The following is a 7,918-nucleotide window of genomic DNA, read 5'->3' as shown; positions in this document are numbered from 1 at the left end:
TCATGAGGGTGTAAGTAGGCTCTGCACTTAGTCTTTGCTGGTGTGGGTGGAGGTGAGGCTACAATTTTTTTCTGTGGTATTTATCTGGAGTACAGCAGTTATTATTTAAAGTGTTCTGTCTCTCTAGGCTGCCCGTTTCCTCGTCTATTGGCTAGAGAGAGCAGGCTTTCATTGGGGCTTATTTTTTTTGTGCTCTTTGCTGTTTCTGGATTGTCATATTATTCAACTCCAAGTCTGGTATATATGAGGCAGAAAGAAAACTCAGGAACTCACTTGCATCTCTTTTCTAGGGTCCTGAGGTCCCTAGCTAGTCTGCTTCCTTCTCTCCACCTTTCAGAGTCGTCTTGTTTTTATTTTATGTATAATGTTCATCATTTTACTTGTACGTAGTGGGAGGAGTCAAGAAAAATACCTTTACAACATCTTCCTAAAAGTGGAAATCCCAAGGGGCTACATTTTTACGATTCCTTTGGTATTTCTAACTGTTCCAAATGCATAAGTGCCAATCACGTTTTGGGAAACACTACTTTTAGGAGATAATATTTGATCTCTTGTGAGGGGCTTATCTACATTTATTCATCTTTTCATTTGACAGATATTTTTCTAGGTTTAGAGGATACCACATTGGCTTCTTAACTGGTCTCTCTGTGTCCGCTTGTGCCCTCTCCCTAATAACATTTATTCTCCACATGGTGGCCAGGATGAGCCTTTATAAAAGTAAAGCAAATCATGAACTTTTCTCCTTAAAATACTCCAGTGATTTCCCACCATAATTCAGAATGAATTCAGAGTGTTTACTATGAATAATTCAAGTAAGAAAAATTCCAGTGTGAGGAGCACTGGAGTTCTGAATTCTAGCCCTAGCTCTACCACCAGATAAGAGTGTGACCTTGAGAAAACATCTCATTTCTCTGGGCCTCTCTTTCTCTGACTTAAAAATAAAGGAGTTTGGTGAGCCATCCAAAACTCGCCACTATCCCTAATATTCTGTGAAGATAACATACATGAAAACTTATATACTGTATCTAAAATTTTTTATATTTTTATAAAAGTATAAATCTTCTTGTCTCTGAATAAATCCAAAAAAAAAACTACAACGATGTTACTTAGAATAAAAGTCTTATAATGGTCTATATAATCACTGTAAAATCTTCACATTCTCCTCACTTTTTGATTGTCATTCTTTCTGCCTGGAAAGCTCTTCTCTAAGATATCATGATGGCTGACTTCTCATCGCCCTTGCTCAAGGTCACCATCACAATGAGGTATTCCCTGATACTACCCTATTTTCAACTGAACCCCTGTCTCCTCCCCTGAACCTGGCAATCACTATCCTTTTCTCTGCTTCCTTAGCACGTATCACCTATTTATTCTATGTATTTTATTTACTGATATTCTATTTATTTTGCTTATCCCATTTATTATCTTCTTCTAGAATGTAATTTCTATAATTGCAGAGGTTGTTTATTTTATTTTTCAAATGTTTCTTAGGGGCTGCATATTCAACAATTTTAAAAGTGTCACATGCTCAAAAAGATTTGTTCGATGTGTGGACACTGAGAAGAAATTAATATTAAGGTGGATTCCTTGTATTTAACTGGGCCCAAATTCAAAATTAAGAGTGTAGTAGCCGTCTACTGACCAGGGCCTTTCACATGCTCTGCACGCCAGAAAGAGCCCCAGTTTTAACCCTTAGCTTTGTGCGCTATGCCTGGCCTGTTTGCCTCCTCGGAGTCCACCCCTGCAGAGAAGTTTCTTGTTTCTTCATTATGATACTACCACTAGACCAATAGTCTGCAACTTGCCACAACCAATCAAAAGTACACAAAATGTACCTTTATTTTCACCTTTACCAACCAATCTGAACTGTTAATATGTGAAGCCTTCATTTGCATAAGTAGACCTTTGAAGGAATTCTAGATGGGAACTTTTTCTACGAAAGATGGCTTCTCCTTTGCCTCAGGGAGACTGTGTCTCCTTGGTTTGCAAACTGGTTTCTTGACTAGTCTCTCTTTTTCTTTCCAGTGACTTCTGGTGGATTTGTTAACAAACGAATGGTTAAATTCATGCTAGTTGTGCAATCTAACTTTACTTTGTCACTAACAATGACAAAGAGGAAAGGTTAAAGCCCTTAGACCCTTCTTTTCATTAGCTTTCAGGTTTGTTAGCATATATCAGTTACTCTGCACATTGAACCAAGCTCCAGAAGGTGCATTTCATTTAACTGCAATATCAAATCAACATGGGGAATCAAATTCCAGCAGCATTTGGAACACACGAGAACAATATTTATGCCAACAAAATGTACAACATACCATCTACCAAACCTATCAAGATTTTATAGGTCAGAGTATGATCTCACGCAGAATAAAAACACAAATTTACTCAGCACGCAGGACTGTTATCAAAACTTTTACGTGGATGTTTTAGCCCTTGGCTACTTCACTAAATGCAGGTGCTGAGCTATGACTGGAGATGTGGGGGAGGTGTGCGGAGTCCTTCTTGGTGTGTGCATTTGTATGGACCTGGAAACCTTAGCTAGTGTCTTATCTGCTCACTTTCATTTCCCCTTAGAAATGAATTGCTGATGTGTGAACCAGGAATGGCTCAAAGGGAGAGCTGGAACTATTATTTTCTTAATTTGTTTTGAGGTGGGATTTATCCTACTGTTAATAATCCTAAAATGCCACATGCACAGGAGCATTTTGTTTGAAAAAAAACTGGAGACATAGATGTTCAAATTTTCAGTATGCCACCAACTTTGAGTTTGGTGAATATTGAAGGGTATAAGAAGAAAGACTTTTTAAATAAAATAAATCTTGATTTCTTTTAAGCCAATTTTTCTGATGACCTCAACATTCTTAATTAGCAGTGCCCAGCCAAATCCTGGGTCTTAACTATGAAATGTAGAAAAAATAAACTGAAGCCTGAAGGAGAATCTTCAGTTTATTTGGCATCTGTGCCTTTGGCTTCCTTCCAATTATTCTGGATCTGTGGAGATTTCTGCTGAGTTTTCAGTAACAAGTGGGACCTGATATTTCCTAAATCTATCCATGAGGTCAATTTTATTTCTTGCGCATACTGTTTATCTCATTCATTAACAAACAATTGGGATGAGAAACAAACTGGCCTGGACAGAGGCAAACTTTCCTAATTCATGTTAGCATATGAGACAAGGTTGCAACATCTTTATTCTCTACAAAAAAAAAAAAAGAAAAAAAAGAAAAAGAAAAAAAAGGATCCCCCCACCCCCCAAAGAACAAACAAACAAAAAAAGCAAAGCAAAAAAGCCCCAAACCAACCAAACAACCAAACAAAAAGTTCCCGTCTTTGGATTTTGCAAAATCTCTAAGTCTTATGCTCTCCTTGAGAACAATTTTGCTCATCAGGCATTGCAGACATTATTGGTAGTATTTACCTCTTGCTCTTTTGTTTTATGGAGAACTAGGGCTTACAAAAAATTCCATACATCATTTAAAGGAAGACAGATTGGAAATGGAAGCCATCATTAAGTACTGAAACATGAAATCCTCAGTCCGAACAGTAGCTTAAAAAATTCATCCCCTCTTAGATAAACTGATTTGGTAAAGCCAGACCGATTAGAGTCTCATGTCCAATATGATGTGTTTATAATGTTACAGGTTATTTCCTTTACTTTCCTAATATGTTTTTAAAATTTGTTTCAAGTTGATCCAGCTGCCTCTAGTGGAGTATACTGAAAGCAAAACTGTCCTAAGTATGACAGCTGTTGTTGAAAAACTGACTCGATTGGAACTGCCTCAACAGCAAAGTTGTGCTTTGTAAAAGTCATACACTCAGAATATTTGCCCTTGTGATAAGCTTTCACATGTAGTCTGTCCTGATGGTAATACTGAGAGCATACATCCTTCCATTTTCTGTTTCTGAGTTATAAATCTTTCCAAGAAAGCAAAGAAAGACGAGATGTTATACACATTTATCAATTCAGGTTCAACATTTTCTACACTGATTTCACAGTTATTTTCGTCAGCTATGCCATGTATCACAACGTGGACTCAATTCTCATTAGCATTAACTATGTACATTTGGATTTACTTTATGATTTTTGGCCTGATGAGTGTATTATTTCCAGGTAGGTAGATAATATGACAGTATATTGTTTTAGGTGGGTCTCTGGGAAGGAAATGGAATTTATAAAAATAATCTAATCCATGTGGACATTTTCCAGCTCATCTTGGTGCTCTTTTAATCCAAGCTTTTTCTTAAATACTATATTTGCAATTTAAGCACTGCCACATGCTGCCACTGCCATTACAAAGATACATTAGATTGATAGAATAATGCTGCATTCTTTATGACTGGAGAAAATAATGACTTCCTCTGTTCTTTCTAATCATGTTTTTATGGTTTGTTTTCCAAAATATTGCATACTTGACCTTAAAAGGGGAAGACGACTGCACATTTCATTTAACGAGTAATAAAAAGTTGGGTTCTCATTTTGCATTTAAACCTATGGGGAATACATTTTACTATAAGATATTTTCATTACGATCCCCAGGTCTCAGAGAATTCTGGCTGACTGGCTGCTTGAGGACTGTATGTCTCAATAATTGAAAATAGACGCAATGGACTTTGACCTATTTTACTTTCTGTGTCTCCAAGTTGAAAACTACTTTCCAGTCTCCCATGAGATTTTAGGAAGCCACTATTTCAAGGGAAAAACAAAACAAAACAAAACAAAAAACTCATGCTTTATTTTCCCTCCTTCATCACTATGTTACCTTTCAATGGTTCTCCCATTACAAATTTTAGAATAAAGGGTGATAATGATACTGTTTGTCGCACCTTATTTAAAGGTAGAGCACTTCCTAAATGTGCTCTTCTAAGAGAAGCATGTTATTTGAACATTTTTCTTCTTTAAAGTATATATTTAAGAAAGCTGGTCTTCTTCAAACCTTCAATTCTCTTATATCAGGCAATGTGTTTGTCCAACATCATTCATATAAATGGAAAGACCCCAAATAGAACATAAGGATAGTTAAAAGTGTTTTAAACACTTTTATAACTCCATTTCTTAGGAAATGTAATGACATTGTGGATAAGACAAAAAGCTAATTTGGAACTTTCCCTTTAGTAGTTAAAAACCTGAACTCCCCCAATTTTTGCTACATAGATCTTACTCCTAAATCATGAGGTTGAGGGATAAAATAATTTTTATCTAAAAAAATAAAAACAGGTTCACAAAATTTTTACTCGTCACTTTGGGGCCAGAGACTTTTAGTAAAAATGCCCTACATTTGTATAATGCAGTGTCTAAACACTTCAGTAATTCTGATTAACTTAGTAAATGGCAAAATTTACGTATGACTCTGATAAGCCATAGATTTTAGAATTTTTACCATAGTAATTGGAGATTGTATAATATTCATCCTTAAGAAGTCTTTGGAAATTTCAAGTAATATATTTTAGAAAATATATTTCAGGGAATCTGTATGCTTTATTTTATTCTAACTAGCAACAAATGGTATCATTTTGATTAATCTGTTTTCCTCTTGGACTGATTGTACAAGTTCTCTTTGAGGTTCTGTTACTCTCATGCTACTCTCGGCTTCAGTGGAGTATTGAATCTATGTTTCATAGCCTCTTTCCAGAATTAATGATTAGTTTTAATGAAGTATAAAATATAATCCATCTAATTCATTTAATGATCATTTAAGAATTTGATGTTTCTACTGCTTTCTAACAGTGTAGAAAACATGTTTCTTTTACCACTAAGATTTATTTGATGAATGTCAACTCTTTTTAAAATATCTAAGTGGATAAGACTTAAAATTTACTCAGAAGTTGGTGACTAAATTGTCACTCAGTCTATATATAATCCAGATAATGTACTGCCACTTTCTAAATGAGTTTTTCAAACTTGTTATTTTAAGTCTTTATAATTGACACTCATAATCACAAAAGCTCATTCCATAAAGGAGGATATTTGCAAAACCTGTGTGGAGGTTCGTATGTGTATAGGAGAGGTGGCATTGGGGGGTGATTTTATAGATCACTATGCACTGAGCATGCTAAATAATTACATGGGTCTTATTTCGCAATATGAAATTGTATGTTTGGAAAGCATATCACAACTCAATAATTGTGAATTATGCCTAATTTTAGTTTCTCAGCTCTGACTTCTGGTTTCCTTATCATTGCTTGCAGTAAAAAGACAGAGTAGGAAGCCATGGGACTTTCTTATAAATCAATGGAAGGATTTAGTTATAGGATCTTGGAACTGTTAGGGACTTTGGAACTCATCTAATCCAATCCCTTAATTTTATAGAGGAGGAACTGGGACTCACGTTGGTTAAGCAACTTGCTCAGGGTTCCACAGTTATTAAATTGTGGGCTCATTCTACTTCTGGGCTATTGCCATGCCTTCTAAAGTGTTATTTCTGTGGTATGTGGATGGGCTTTCTTAGGCCTGGTATCTTTGGACTAGATGGATTCTCTTATCTGGTTTTATTTTATTTTTAGACATCAACCTTTGCTTTCAGTGCCATCTTATTCCATTTCCTCTGGTGGCATCTGGATCTTTGCAGGTGTCTTGCTGTAGCTATGTTGGGCTTTAGGATTCTGAGAAATCACACCAGAAGTTTGGCATAATATGGATCGAGTGAAAGTAAATTAGGAGTTATTGAAATGTACACTAGGGAGTTCAGCCACAAAATTGATGGAAAGACTAAGCCTGAACATACAAGTCTTCTAACGTGTTTCACAATGCATTTTTTTGTGCCTGCATTACCTGCATTACTAATTTTTATAAGCATTTTTATTGAAGCCAGAGCAAGAAGAATGGGAAGTTTATGAAAGGATAAAAACATTTCTTTCTCAATTTCCTTGAGCTGTAGTATGAATCCCTTGACCCTGGTGGCTGTTCATAAAAACATGTGTTTGTCAGAGAAAAAGATATCACCTGGTATCCAATCAGTGAAACACTCATTCTTGTATGTGTGTATGTGTATGTGAGATTCATATTTTCTTTGGGCTGGCTATGGGATATTACTCAACAAGCTACCTTGAATTCATTGTAAAAATTTCCCCTGGACTCTTTAACAAATATATTTTGTATTTTTTACTTTAATAACTGTAAATATTGAAGATACCTTAAGAAACTCCTTTAAGATATTTGTTACAATACGTGAAAACCTTCTTGGCTTTCAGCTTTCATTTTCATGAAGTTCTTTTCTCAGTGATAGTTGTAGGCATATTTGTGCCATTGCGAGGGTTATGTGTTTCCACCTTTATGTTACAGAATAGGAGGGCTGGCCTCTTAAGTGTGTGTGGATGTACTTAGAGCTGGTTGTGGTTGACACAAAATAATTAGAACTGTAAACTATTATATAACTCTTCTATTATTTATTGGGAGCTTTAGTTAAAATGCTGGCACTGGCCAGTTACCAGGCTCGATTTCGCCTTATAAGTGAGGCTAGCCCAATAAGAATTTGATGCTTTCTTTTCTGAAACAAACAAAAACAGCTTTGGAATTGTCAGGAAATAACAGCAGCTCTTGAAGGCTAATCATTACCAGCTTTTATCATGTTGTTGTAATTGTTGCATGAATTCTGCTTCAATCAGGGAAAAATATGCTTAAGTGCCAGTAAAAGTTTTTACGCTGCTATGAAATTTTGCAATTTATGGCTTTGCACAGATTTGCCTGTGTTACTAGGCAACACCTTATGTGTCGTTCACTCAAATTATTCCTTAATTCCTGGCATCAAACTCTAGCTTGAAAAACATCACCACCACCAACAAAACCATAATAAACTTTTATAACATAGAGTTAAGTCTGATGACTAAAGTGAAATGGAAGTTGTGATGCTGAAAATAAGCAGTATTAAAAAATACACTGGACAGAAAATAATAGGAATATTTAGAGCTTAACTGTATTTAT

This window comes from Pteropus medius, unplaced genomic scaffold (genome assembly GCF_902729225.1).
Source record: "Pteropus medius unplaced genomic scaffold, Ma_sr-lr_union100, whole genome shotgun sequence".
Classification (NCBI taxonomy): Eukaryota; Metazoa; Chordata; class Mammalia; order Chiroptera; family Pteropodidae; genus Pteropus; species Pteropus medius.
Note: the sequence above shows the minus strand (reverse complement) of the source record.